The sequence below is a fragment of the Odocoileus virginianus genome, chromosome 9, assembly GCF_023699985.2.
Source record: "Odocoileus virginianus isolate 20LAN1187 ecotype Illinois chromosome 9, Ovbor_1.2, whole genome shotgun sequence".
NCBI lineage: Eukaryota > Metazoa > Chordata > Mammalia > Artiodactyla > Cervidae > Odocoileus > Odocoileus virginianus.
The window spans coordinates 69809042-69822387 of record NC_069682.1 but is presented as its reverse complement, the minus strand read 5'-3'; the positions used below and the strand labels follow the sequence as shown (position 1 = coordinate 69822387).

The 13346-nt window shown below is 44.5% G+C and overlaps 1 protein-coding gene and 1 long non-coding RNA gene across 6 annotated transcripts in view; one reads left to right on the top strand and one right to left on the bottom strand.

Annotated features, from left to right (window-relative positions):
• Positions 1-2209: 2209 nt before the first annotated feature.
• LOC139036791 (uncharacterized) lies at positions 2210-12744 on the bottom strand. 2 transcript variants are annotated; one of them, XR_011489650.1, is made up of 3 exons: positions 12635-12744; positions 6057-6149; positions 2210-5136 (listed from the first exon to the last, which is right to left on the bottom strand). It is a non-coding gene; the product is annotated as an uncharacterized lncRNA (long non-coding RNA). The 2 variants fall into 2 exon arrangements; XR_011489651.1 differs by having other exon boundaries at positions 2210-5105.
• A 92-nt stretch (positions 12745-12836) lies between these two features.
• The window catches only part of NCOA5 (nuclear receptor coactivator 5), a 29133-nt gene continuing 28623 nt past the window's right edge, over positions 12837-13346 (top strand). For 2 of the 4 annotated variants that reach the window (XM_070472709.1, XM_020887186.2), the window contains exon 1: positions 12840-12947. The gene's annotated coding sequence lies outside the window, so the exon portion shown is untranslated. Of the gene's footprint in view, positions 12948-13346 lie in introns of all 4 variants that reach the window. The other 2 variants (XM_070472708.1, XM_020887184.2) reach the window with 2 other exon arrangements.

Below are 13346 nucleotides of genomic sequence, written 5' to 3'. Positions count from 1 at the left end.
GGGATTATCCAGGCAAGAATACTGGAGTGGATTGTCATTTCTTCTCCTTGAGTCTCCTTAAAGAATGTAAGATTTTAAAATTTATATATATATAACTTTACTTTGCTTACTTTGACTACTTTTTGCCCCACTGGGTCTTCACTGCAGTGTGCAGGCTTTCTCTAGTTGTGGCATGAAGGCTTAGTTGCTTCGTGGCACGTGGGATCTCAGTTCCCTGAGCAGGGATCAAACCCGCATACCCTGCATTGCAAGGCAGATTCTTAACCACTGGGCCACCAGGGAAGTCCCCAGACCAGCTCTTTCTTATCCTTCAAGGCTCAGCTCAGGTGCCCCTTCTCTGGAAAGCCCTCTCCATCAGCCAGCCTGGGATGCGCACCCCTACCTCCCCATGCCCGCTCAGAACACTGGAACTGCTTGCCTAGGTAAGACTCCAGCCCTACCATGCCATATTTCAATTGTTCTGTTCACTCACAGAACCAGTGTATTGAGGCGACTCAACTCAGTGGGATATGATAGTGAAGCTTTTCCCCCTAATCTCTGCCTTCAGTCCTGCTGTGTTGAATCTCCATTTTCCTTCCTTTAATGACATCTCGGGCAGATTGCATTACTTTCGGATCACTTTCTGTTGTTAAGCTTCCATCCTTGAAAGCTTTATTCTCAAACTCAATTTAAATCTCATTTGATCTTCTCCCTTACTTATCCAAGGATTCATTTGAGCCAGGACCCCATTTGTTTGGATAAAAAGTGGAAGTGGGTGCATGGCCTGATTGGGAGACATACCCTGCTGCTGCTGCTAAGTCGCATCAGTCGTGTCCGACTCTGTGAGGCCCCATAGACATCAGCCTACCAGGCTCCTCTGTCCCTGAGTTTCTCCAGGCAAGAATACTAGAGTGGGTTGCCATTTCCTTCTCCAGTGCATGAAAGTGAAAAGTGGAAGTGAAGTTGCTCAGTCATGTCCAACTCTTTTACGACCCCATGGACTGCAGCCTACCAGGCTCCTCCATCCATGGGGTTTCCCAGACAAGAGTAGTGGAGCGGGTTGCCATTGCCTTCTCCGACATACCCTGCTATCATCCCCTTATTGAAATTGGGAGGAGGGTGCAGGGACAAGCTTCTGTAACACGGCCCTCTCCCTGTTGCTTGACCCTGCTTCCCTGGCTAACCCAGGGAGGCAAGTTTTCATCCATGGAGCATGTAAGCTTCTTAGGGTCTTCCTACGGCCAGGTTCTCTGACAAGGGGCATCTTGCTCAGACTTGAGCTCTCCTAACTTGTCCCACCACCAGCAGGGCCCCTGCCCCTGGTGGGACCCTCTTCTCAGCCGTCAGTCTGCTTGAGCGGGGTACCAGAAAGCCTAACTACTGGAGCATCCACCTGACCCAGAGAAAACTCACACCTCCTGGTCAGCAACTCTACATCCTCCCCTCTCCACCTTTCTTCTCCCCTGCTCTGATAAGCACAGGAGGACATCAGCAGGTCCATTGCCAAGTAACCCCCACCCCTGGGGAACAATATCCCAGCATCCCCTTCTTGGACTCACTCCTCAATATCCAGGAGGGACTCCCAGTGAAAGGTGTGGGGTGGGAAATATCTTCTGCCATAGACACTACATTCCTCAATAAAATCAGAGAACTCCTCCCTCCCCAGGATTATTATATGGGCAAGGAAAAGGAAAGCAAGGGATTGGCTAAGGGATATGGGACCATTTCTGCCCCACTAGTAAACCTTGGAGAGAAAGTACTGCCTCCCATTTGGAATGCGGGTTACACAGGCTGGGCCTGTGGCATTTACCAGCTCCTAAGTAACAGCAAACTCTCAAAAATGACCTTTGGATTGGGTCCTCACTCAGACCTGACTTGATTCCTGGAGAAGAGGACTTTTATAGCCCAAGGCCCACAAGGAGCCCAGGCACATGCTGGATGCTAAACAAGTGTTGAATGAATGTGGGACCATGAAATGAGACTGAAAGGATGCATTGGAATCCACCTGCTCATCCCCACACCGTCCAAAGTAACTGCCCATCTCCTCCAGATGACCGGACTCTCCAGCTGGGATTCCCAGGCCCAGCCATGGACAAAAATCTTTCCCCTCAGCTGGGCAGAGCTGGATGGGAATTTATCAAAGAGAACTAAGAAACTCAGGAAAGAACCCAATCAGAAACTAAGGAAACCTAAGAGCTAGCAAAAGTAACCGTTGAGCTGACAAAGAAGTTCTTTTTTATTATTATTATTTTTAATTGGAGGATGATTGCTTTACAATGTTGTGTTGTTTTCTGCCAATCAACGACACGAATCAGCCATAAGTGTATGTATATCCCCATCCTCCCCCCACAGAAAATCTTTATCATGATCTGGTTAAAGCCCCTCACTGGCTTGGCTGGTCCTGATGCCTAGACAAAGACGGCTTCATGTCTGGTCCACAGCCTTCTCAGACTCTGAGATCTGGAGTAGGAGATGGCTTTGGTTGGAGAAGGGGCTTCTCTGGTAGCTCAGTTGGTAAAGAATCTGCCTGCAGTGCAGGAGACCTGGGTTTGATCCCTGGGTTGGGAAGATCCCCTGGAGAAGGAAATGGCCACCCACTCCAGTATCCTTGCCTGGAAAAATCTCATGGAGAGAGGAGCCTGGTGGGCTGTAGTCCATGGGGTCGCCAAGAGTCTGGCACGACTGAGTGACTAACACTTCCTTACTTACTTTGGTTGGAGGAAGGGATCCGAATTCTTTACCGTGGCCTTGAGATCCTGTGTTATCTGGCTTCCGCTGACCTCTCCCTCTTGTGGCCTACTTGCTTGCTACGCCGCAGCCAGCGAGGCCTCTCGGCTCCCCCCCAAGAGTCTTTGCATGTGCTGCTCGCTCTGCCTCAAGCGTTTGTCCTTCACTCTGCCTCTGCTATCTCACTGTCGGGCATCTCCTCAGAGAGGCCTTCCCTGATTACCTTATCTAAAGTGAGTTCCTCCGCCACCAAAGGTATTAACTCTCTAGTCTGTCATCCATGTTGAAAATCAGCTCAGATGTCTAACTGTACCTCCAGGCTTTCCCTGTGAACATTTTCTGGCATGCTATTAATCTTTACGGTTTCAGATTTTACGATGTAATAATACCTAATGCCAAGCTCAGCCATCCATTAGTTTCTTAGAGAGAGCATTCAATCCAGTCTCCTACGTAGCACCTTGTTGGTACCCCACTCACATGCCCTCCACGTACATGTTCCTATTCCCTACTTGAAGAACCCGTGGCCTCTGCCTGGGGGGCCTTGGATGGTTACAAGAGCTTGTTGAGGCGTTGAGGATGTCTGGACAGAAGTGCTAGAGTCAGTGCCCTTGGGAACAGCCATCTACAATGACAAGGATTTGATGGATGAATATCCTAGCCCTCCCATCCCTTTGTTGTTGTTCATTCAGTTGTGTCCAACTCTTTGCAACCCCATGGACTTGACTAGCACATCAAGCTTCCCTGTCCTTCACCATCTCTCAGAGTTTGCTTAAACTCATGTTCATTGAGTCAATGAGGCCATCCAATCATCTCATCCTCTGTCATCCCCTTCTCCTCCTGCCCTCAATCTTTCCCAGCATCAGGGTCTTTTCTAATGAGTTGGCTCATCAGATCAGGTGGCCAAAGTACCAGAGAGAGCTTCAGCTTCGGCAGTCCTTCTGATGAGTATTCAGGGCTGGTTCCCTTCGGGATTCCTTGGTTTGCTCTCCTTGCAGTCCTCACCCCCTGGTGGGATAACTCAGAGTGTGTGTTCCACACTCTCTCCCTGTCACGATTAAGCTCCACGGCCCACAGGGCAGCCTGGCCCTTAACCAACCCTGCAACGGCTTCCTTCCCCTCCCTGTTTCACTTCTCCCACACCCCTATCTGCACTTCCTGGGGCCATCTCCTAAATAAACTAGTTGTAATTAAGTCCTTGTTCCAGTTTCTGTTGTGGGGAGAATCTGACGAAGGCTCTTTCATTTGTGTAGGAGGAACCGAGCAGCAGGAAGTGGAGTAGCTAGGTGGGCAGGAATGTGGCCTCTGAAGTCAGAGGCCTGAGTCCGAAGCCAGGTTCTGCTCCCGACCATGTGGCTCTGAGCACTTTCTTAACTTCTGGTTTCTCCTCTGTTACCATGGGCCTATCACAAGAGGAAGGGAATATATATATATGTATACACATATAGCTGATTCACTCCATTGTACAGCAGAAACTAACACAATATTATAAAGCAACTGTAACCCAATTGAAAAAAAAACTGGCCTAATAGCTCACATGATTATCATAAGAATTATGTGATTTTCCTATAATATCCACTAAAATATTTATATTAATCATTAAATTAGAAAACTGAGTCCTAGAGAGTATATGAGCCAGGTCACACAGAAGCCTGGAGCTCTCATATCCCACTTCAGAAGATTCTGTTCTTGTCTTCCCATGGGCTGAGGATGATACAGTCACAGGGTTCCACTTGTCCTGGACTTTGAATTCTCCTGGGTGGAACTGGATGTTTATCGGTGCTGTCCAATAGCACTTTCCAGAGAAACATTCTGTATCTACACCATCCAATGATGTAGCCACAAACTACATGTGCCTCTTAAACCCTTGGGAGATGGTAAGTGCAACCAAGGAAGCGGATTTTTTATTTACTCCTAATAAACGTAAATAGTCACATATTGCTGCTTGCTAAATCACTTCAGTCATGTCCGACTCTTTGCGACTCTTTGGACTGTAGCCTGCCAAGCTCTTCTGTCCATGGGATTCTCCAGGCAGGAATACTGGAGTGGTTGCCATTTCCTTCTCCGGGGGATCTTCTGGATCCAGGGATCAAACCCAGGTCTTCTGTATCTCCTGCACTGGCAGAAGGGTTCTTTACCACTAGCGCCACCTGGAAAGCCCGTGTATCACTAGTGGCTATGGTATTAGACAGCTTGGGTCTAGAGGATGGGGGTTGGATGATGGTGGGAAGAATCACTTCATTTTTTTCTTCTTTCTTTATTTTATCTTCCCTCCTGTCACCTTTCCTAGCCCCAGCAATCCAGCACCCTCTTCACAGCACTCTCCATCTTTCTCTCCTTTATGTTATGTTCTTCGGAAGGAAGTAATAGGGACTGTGACAGCCGTTTTATTTTCATACACCCTGCAAGGTGAAACAGACTCCTTTGTGATCCCTGTGTTGAAAGACAAGACGAATACCTGCTATAAATAAAGCTGAATAAAGATCCTTTTCTAGATGGCTTCCATTGTTCCCTGTTCGCTTACAGTATTCACGCTGAGATAATTTCCAGTTTCTCAGAACCTCAACAGTTATAAAACATACCATTACCTCATTTTCATTTCATTAGATTTACGGGTCACAAGACTACTTTGATCTTTACCAAGTTCATCATTAATGGTTTCAAAATAATGGTTCTTTCTGTTTCAGCATGAGCCCAATACAGAACTTCCTACTTGTGTATTCTTTTATCTCCTGCTTCCTACTTTTACTGTCCAGACAATAGCAGCTAATGGAGTCTTTCAGATGCCAGTGTGTATTTCACAGTCACGAAGAGGTTCCCCACAGAACTTTGTGACCCCATAGTAAAAGCAGGAAAAGTGATTTCTTTCCAAACCATCTAATCCCGATGGATGGCCTGAAAAGGTCTGCCTGAGTCATATATCTGATAAACCATCAGCTCTTCAAGGCTACACTTCCATGGTACATTTCAGTAATTCTGCAGGACACAGTGGGATGCACACGGGCTTTGGCACCTGACAGATATAGGTTTGAATCCTGACTCTGTTGTTTAGCTGTGAGAAAAAATAACTTGTCTGCTTTGAGTCTCAGTTTCCTCATCTGTAAAATGGAGGAATAGATACTTATTAATACTTTGCAGGGTACTGGAAAGACTAAGAGGATTTACATAGGAAGCGGGATATTAAAGTCACTAAAAGCACAGATTTTCTTTCTAGTATACTGTCCTATGACCTTGGATAATTTACCTACCTCTTTGAGCCTCAATTTTCTCATCTATAAAATGGGAATAGTAATACCAGGGTTGTAAGGATTAAATAACGATATGTATATAGTCCTCAGACATGACTGACTCACCTCTTAGTATACCCAGAGGGGAGCTTCCCATTTCATTCTTCCCAACCCAGGGATTGAACCCAGGTCTCTTGCATTGCAGGCACATTCTTCACCCTGAGCCACAAGGGAAGTACAAGTCAGCGACCACATTTTTTTTAATTGAAATAAAGTTGATGTATATGTGACATGTGTACAACATAGAGATTCACAATTTTAAAGGTTATACTTCATTTATACTCATAAAATATTGGCTGTATTCCCTGTGAAGTACAATATGTCCTTGTAGTTTATTTTATGCATAATAGTTTCTTAGCCCCTTACCCTTATCTCGCCCCTCCCCACTTCTCTCTCCCCACTGGTAACTACTTGTTTGTTCTCTGTATCCGTGAATCTGCTTCTTTTCTGTTATATTCACTTGTTTGTTGTATCTTTTAGAGTTCACATATAAGTGATATCATAACATTTGTCTTTCTCTGACTTATTTCACCACGTTGTTGCAAATGGCAAAATTTCCTTCTTTTTAATGGTTGAGTACTATTCCATTGTATATATAAGCCACATCTTCTTTATCCATTCATCTGATGAGCAATTAGTTTGCTTCCACATCATGGTTGTTGTAAATAATGCTGCTATGAATACTGAGGTGTGTGTCTCTTTTAAAATTAGTGGTGGCTTTTTTGGGGGGAATATATATCCAGGAGTGGAAATGCTGAATCATTCGGTAGTTCTATTTTTAGGGGTTTTGGGTTTTTTTTTTTTTATGCCGTACCACTTGGCTTGTGTTCCCCAACCAGGGGTTAAACCCAGGCCCTCAGCAGTGAGAGGATGGAATCCTAACCACTAGACTGCCATAGAATTTCCAATTTTTAGTTTTTTGAGAAACCTGCCTACTCTTTTCTACAGTGGATGCACCAATTTGCATTCCCATCAACAGCATATGAGAGTTCTCTTTTCTCCACAGCCTTGCCAACATTTGTTGCTGTGTTCTTTTTGATGATAGGCATTCCAACAGGTGTGAGGTGATAGCTTGTGATTCTGATTTGCATTTTCTTGGTGATTAGCAATGTTGAGCATCTTCTCATGTCTGTTGGCTATCGGCATTTCCTTACTGGAAAAACATCTATTGAGGTCTTCCACCCATTTTTTAATCAGGTTGTTTGGTCTTTTAATGCTGAGTTGTATGAGCTGTTTACATATTTTGGATATTAACCCCTTATTGGTCATATCTTTTGTAAATATTTTCTCACATTCTGTAGGTTGTCTTTTCATTTTGTTGATGATTTCCTTTGCTATGCAAAAACTTTCAAGTTTAATTAGGCCTCGTTTATTTTTGCTTTTATTCCCTTTTCTTTAGGAGATATATCAAATATTGCTACTATTTATGTCATAGAGTGATTGAATACTGTTTTTAGAACAGGATTCTTAAGTTTTTTTGTGTGTATAATGTTATGGACTTATCTGACCATCTGGAGAAGACTATGGACCCTTCTCAGGATATGTTTTTAAATGCATAAAATACGATAGATAAGGTTACAAAGAAAACTAATTATATTGAAATACAGTCATCAAAATATTATAAATACAAAGGTGTGACATAGCATTGAATATGCTTAATTAATGGTTTAAATAATCAGATCTTGTGGCAAGCCTAAAATTTACATAATTTCAAAATAATGATGAGGATAAACAATAATTCAAGATCTCCCTCACAACTGTAATGTGACTTGAAATATCTGTGCTTTCTGTTGGAGACGACATAGCAGGTTCTGCTAACACTATTGCTTGTTGGCTACATTCCTAATTGAAAGAAAAGTTTAATTTCAGTAAGAGGTAAATGAAAATAAGGAAGGAGGTTTTTCCCAGTTTGTGAACCTCAGGTCAAGGGCCTCTGCTTTATATTTAGTACCCCATTATCCTCAGCTGTGAGATTAGGAGGTAACTCCCAAATCCTCCTCATATTCCATTGCACAGCCTCTGATTGGAAAAGTAATTTTAAGACAGAAAAGCACAGTTCTATAACAGTGCAGGGACCTCCCTGGTGGTCCAGTGCCTAAGACTCCACACTCCCAAAGCAGGGGGCCCAGGTTCCATTCCTATTCCACAAGCCACAACTAAAAGATCCTGTGTGCCACAACTAAGACCCACTGTAGTCAAATAAATAAATTAAAAAAATTTTTCTAAGAGTGTGCCATAGGCTAGCAAGCTACTACCAGCTAATTAATGCATACTGAGCAGTACGTGGCAGGCACTGTTCTAGGTGTTTTAGATATGTTAACTCAGCAACATTCACAATAATCTTTTGAGACAGTTCTTTTTACTATCTCTATTTTACAAAGGAGGAAACTGAGGCACAGAGAAGTTAGGTATCATGCCCAAGGTCACACAGCTAGTAAATGGTAGAGCCAGGATTTGGACCCAAGTAGTCTGAATGCATAGTCTGTTCTCCTATCAGTTCAATTCAGGACCTCAGTTATGTCTGGCTCTTTGTGACCCCATGGACTGCAGCATGCCAGGCTTCCCTGTCCATCACCAACTCCTGAGCTTACTCAAACTCATGTCCACCGAGTCAGTGATGCCATCCAACCATCTCATCCTCCATTGTCCCCTTCTCCTCCCTCCTTCAATCTTTCCCGGCATCAGGGTCTTTTCTAATGAGTCAGTTCTTCGCATAAAGTGGCCAAAGTATTAGGATGAGTAGCAGTTAAAGAGGTGGAAGAGAAGGGAGCGGGGCGGGGGGATGAAGGTGTAGGAAATGGGCTGGGAGAAGGCATGGCCCAACTCTCAATGCCTCCCTTCCTGTCTCCCTCAGAGCATCTTACTGAGCAAGGAGTCCCACCAAGACCAGCACAGAGGAATGAAGAACTTCTGGGCCTTTATTTATGTCATGTGGATCCTCTGAGATCTGGAAATAAGAGATATTAATTCTTTTGCCTGGAAAAATGCATTTATTCACATAATATTGTAGAGGGTTCTACTCAAAAGAAAATTACTGTCCGAGAAGGACACAGCGTCACTTCTGGGTATTCCTGCCAAAAATGTCTGACCTGAGTCTAACAATGAAGAAACATCAGAAAGCCTGGATGAGGGATGGTCCTTAAAATAAATGGCCTGAACTCTTCAAAAATGTCAAGGTCGGGAAAGACCAAGAAAGACTGAAGAAATGTTGCAGGTTAAAGGAGAAGGAAGAGACTTGAAAACTAAAAGGCAACATAAAACCCTACACTGGATTCTGGACCAGAAAAAAAAATCTTTTTTGTTTCTTTTGCTCTAATTGGCATTAGTGGGACAGCTGGTGAAATTCAAATAATAGGTTTGATAATGCAAAGATAACATAGAGATACTAATAATTTAATCTAGCATAGTAGATTCAATAATACAGAGAAACAGTTACAAATTGAACAAGGTAAAACACTCAACATTTGGGGAATCTGGGTGAAGAACATTCAGGAATTCTTTGTACTACTTTTGCAACTCTAATGTATAGCCAAAGTTATTTGAAGATTTTCAAAATATTTCTAAGTATTGTGAAGTCTAGAGCCAGAGGGTTTCATGATGCAGTAAATGAGGACCACACTTAACCTGCAGCTTGTCTGAGCTCTGCACATCCTCTGTCTACAGGAAAAGGCTAAGAAGTGCTCTCATGAGACAATTAGCAAAACAGGGTGGCAGGAGATTGATCAGTTGTGGAGTACAGTGCAACCCGGGAGTCAAAAACCCAAGTCACTCACCTCCAATGCTCTATGACCTTAGGCAAGTCATATAAGCTCTCAACTGATGCCCCAACTGATTCACCTGTAAAATTGATGTACTAATAGTACTTACCAAGGAGAATATCTACATGACATCATAAGAGGGGAGGAATCCTTAAACAAGCCACAGAACACTACAAACCATGAAGGGAAAGATCGAAACATATGACTACATTAAAATTTTAAACTTCTCCATGATGAGACACCATCAACAAAGTAAATCGACAAACCACAGAAAGAAGACCTAACTAACATAAGATCAGTATCGAGCATATGTAAATAACTCCTATGGATCAATAGGAAAAACATAAATAAACCCAATAGAAAATTGGTCCAGAAATATCAGGCAGAAACCTGGAGAGCCTGTAAGAAAAAATGCTCAATATCACTAAATTCGGGAAAATTAAAACTGAAAAAACATATCATTTCACACCTATTGTCATAAGCAAAAATAAATGAATAAAGTCAGAAAATATCAAAAGTTGGCAAGTATATCTAAAAATGGTATTTATACATTGCTTGCACGAATATATACTAATACTTCTTTGGAGAGCAATCTGGCTATAAACCTCCTAAAGTTCAAGATGTGGTATACTACAGAGTCATCAATTCCACTCCTAAGGTGTGTATTCTAGAAAACTCTGACATGTATGGGCTTCCCTGACTACCATTGGCTCAGTGGTAAAGAATGCCAATGCAGGAGTCTCAGGTTCGATTCCTGGGTCGGAAAGATGCCCTGGAGAAGGGCATGGCAACCCGCTCCAGTATTCTTGCCTGGAGAATCCCATGACAGAGGAGCCTGGTGGGCTACAGTCCATGGGGTCACAAAGAGTCAGACACAACTAAAGCAACTTAGTACAAAATATACCTGAAAATGTATGGAGAGTGATTATTTATAGGAGAGAGGAAGGAAATGGAAGGAGAATCTTAGTTCGTAGAAAGGTATGCATTATATTATCTTATGTAGTTTAACGTATGTTTGAGATATTAAGGAATTTTTAAAGTTTAAATTATATAGCATCAGAACAGAGAGCCAGAAACAAAAATAAAAATTTCAAAGCATATAGTATCATATAGAGTTGTTGTGAAGAGTAAGAGATAATGTAAAACTTCTGGGTGGGTAAAGTAACAAGATGAAGTGAGTCACAATATATCTGTCCCTGTATATCTAACCAAAAAGTAATAATAAAAAGTTAAAGGATATCACCCCAAATTAAGAGTATTCAACTAAACAATGAAAAGAGTACAACTTTATGACATAAGCACCAAAAAGCAGGAATCAAGGAAAGAAACAGAAGATTCTGAACTGAGTCAAGTGTGGTTTTTCACCTGACACAGAAAAGGATATCAGGAAAGCAGGTGAATCCACAAAACCGTGAGACTTCTCACCAAGAGTGGGTGAGCAACCTGGGGTAAAGTTAAGGGGAAATTCCTGGCAGTAGAAGTTCCTATCTGCCTTCAGAACCTCTCAGCCAAGGCAGGATAAAACCATACAGCTTCCATTTTCCCAGATGCCATGATGAATTACAGGAAGGATCTAAAGGCCTAGCATACCTGCTGATAGGCATCAGATATACTCTGTACTATTCATAAGGAGAAAACGTAGACAATAGAGTGCATTCCTATTTCTTTCCTTCAGTTATTTTTGTTTGTGCACAAGTGTGATTGTTCGCCTAATTCTATCTCTCCACTGCACTGAATCTCCAAGACAGCAGGGATGGGTCTGCATTCGCTCATGATAGCAAGTAGGTGTATAATAAATCATAAGGACACCTTGTAGGTGTATAATAAACATTCAGGGAATAAATTAGTGAAGGGACCTTATGAATTGGTGTCAAAGAAATCTGATTTCTCATAGTATTCAAATCCCACTGCCACCATTTTTATTTTGCATGCACTATTCACAAGAACTTCCCTGGTGGCTCAGATGGTAAAGAATATGCCTGCAATGCGGGAGACCCAGGTTCGCTCCCTGGGTTTGGAAGATCCCCTGGAGAAGAGAATGGCTACCCAACTCCAGAATTCTTGCCTGGAGAATTCCATGGACAGAGGAGCCTGGTGGGCTACAGTTCATGCAGTCGCAAAGAGTTGGACACGACTGAGCGACTAACACACACATTCACAAGGACAAAAACTTGACCCATGGGGTTTACAGCACTTCCTAACTCACAAAAAGCCTACCTGATTCATATAGCCATCACTGTGATTAATAAGAGTGCATTTACAATTGTGTGAGCAAATTCCATTTCCTGTGACAAATATATTCTGCAGATTAAATGAGCAATACAACATTTTACATGCTTCCGTGATCAACAATTACTTTCTGGGAAATTTATTTTTGACACTGAGTGAATATTCCAGAAAGAAAGAACGAACTCAAGATGAGTCTGTGACTATATCACCGGAATCCTTTTGCCTCTCGTCAGTGAAACTAAACAAGATACACGGCTGCTTTGCTGCTGCTCCTAAATCGCTGCAGTCGTGTCCGACTCTGCGCGACCCCAGAGACGGCAGACCACCAGGCTCCTCTGTCCACAGGATTCTCTGGGCAAGAATACTGGAGTGGGTTGCCGTTTCCTTCTCCACACAGACTCTTTAAATGTAAACAAAACACTTTCTCTGCCTCTCTGCTCTCTTTGTTCCCTGTGATTCGGAGGTTATATGAATATATGTATTAGTCTCCAATACACACATCTATAGGTGTTGAGTTTTATACAGGGCGAAATCAAAGTATTCCAGGATTTAAATGATCTCTTTCCACAATTACAGAGGAAAGGAGGCACTCTGAAAATCCGAAGAAAGGCGAAGCCCTTTAGGGTGGTGGCGACCAGGCCTGGGACCCATCCTCACCCGGGGACGCCGTTGCTAGGCAACCCCTCGCGTTCTCAACTCCCGCGCGAGCCACTTCCCCGCCCTCATCGCTAAGGAGATCGACGCTCCAACTCAGTCCTGCCGCAAACACGCGCGCTCTTGCGACATTGCCGCGCCTGCCGCTGCGTGCGCGCCCTCTGCACCTACTCCCCGCCCCGGCCGCCATTGCCTCGTGCCCGCGCCGGTCGGTTGGTGGCGCCTTTGTCCTACGGCGGGCAGGTGGGCTGAGGCGGAGGCGGCGGCGGCGGGCCTGAGGCGGAGAAGTGGCCAGCAGCCCGCCGCGCTGGTAGCGGTGAGTGCCGGGAAGCGGTGGCCGTCCGCCGAGGCGTGGGGCTGACGGTTGAGGGGTCCCAGGGCCGGATGGGAAGGCTGAGGCGGGAGGGCCCGCTCGACGCGCGGCCGCGGCCGCGGCCCCCCTGCGGGTGCGCGCGGGGCTGCGCATGCCCGGTGCGGGGCGCGGCCTTCTCTTGACTACCGTCGAGCGCAGGCCCGGTCAGCCGGGGCGGCAGGAGGTGGGCTCCGGGCCGACGGCGCCGCACCGCCGCTTGCGGTCTGGGCACGACCCGCCGATAATAGCCCTTGTGGGGCTCCTCTGTAGGCTCGGGCCGCACATCCCACGTCTCCTTCTCGAAACGTGAAGTCGCTCGCCTTCGGGTCCTCAGCTAGTCGGTGGCGCAGTCGGGATTCGAAC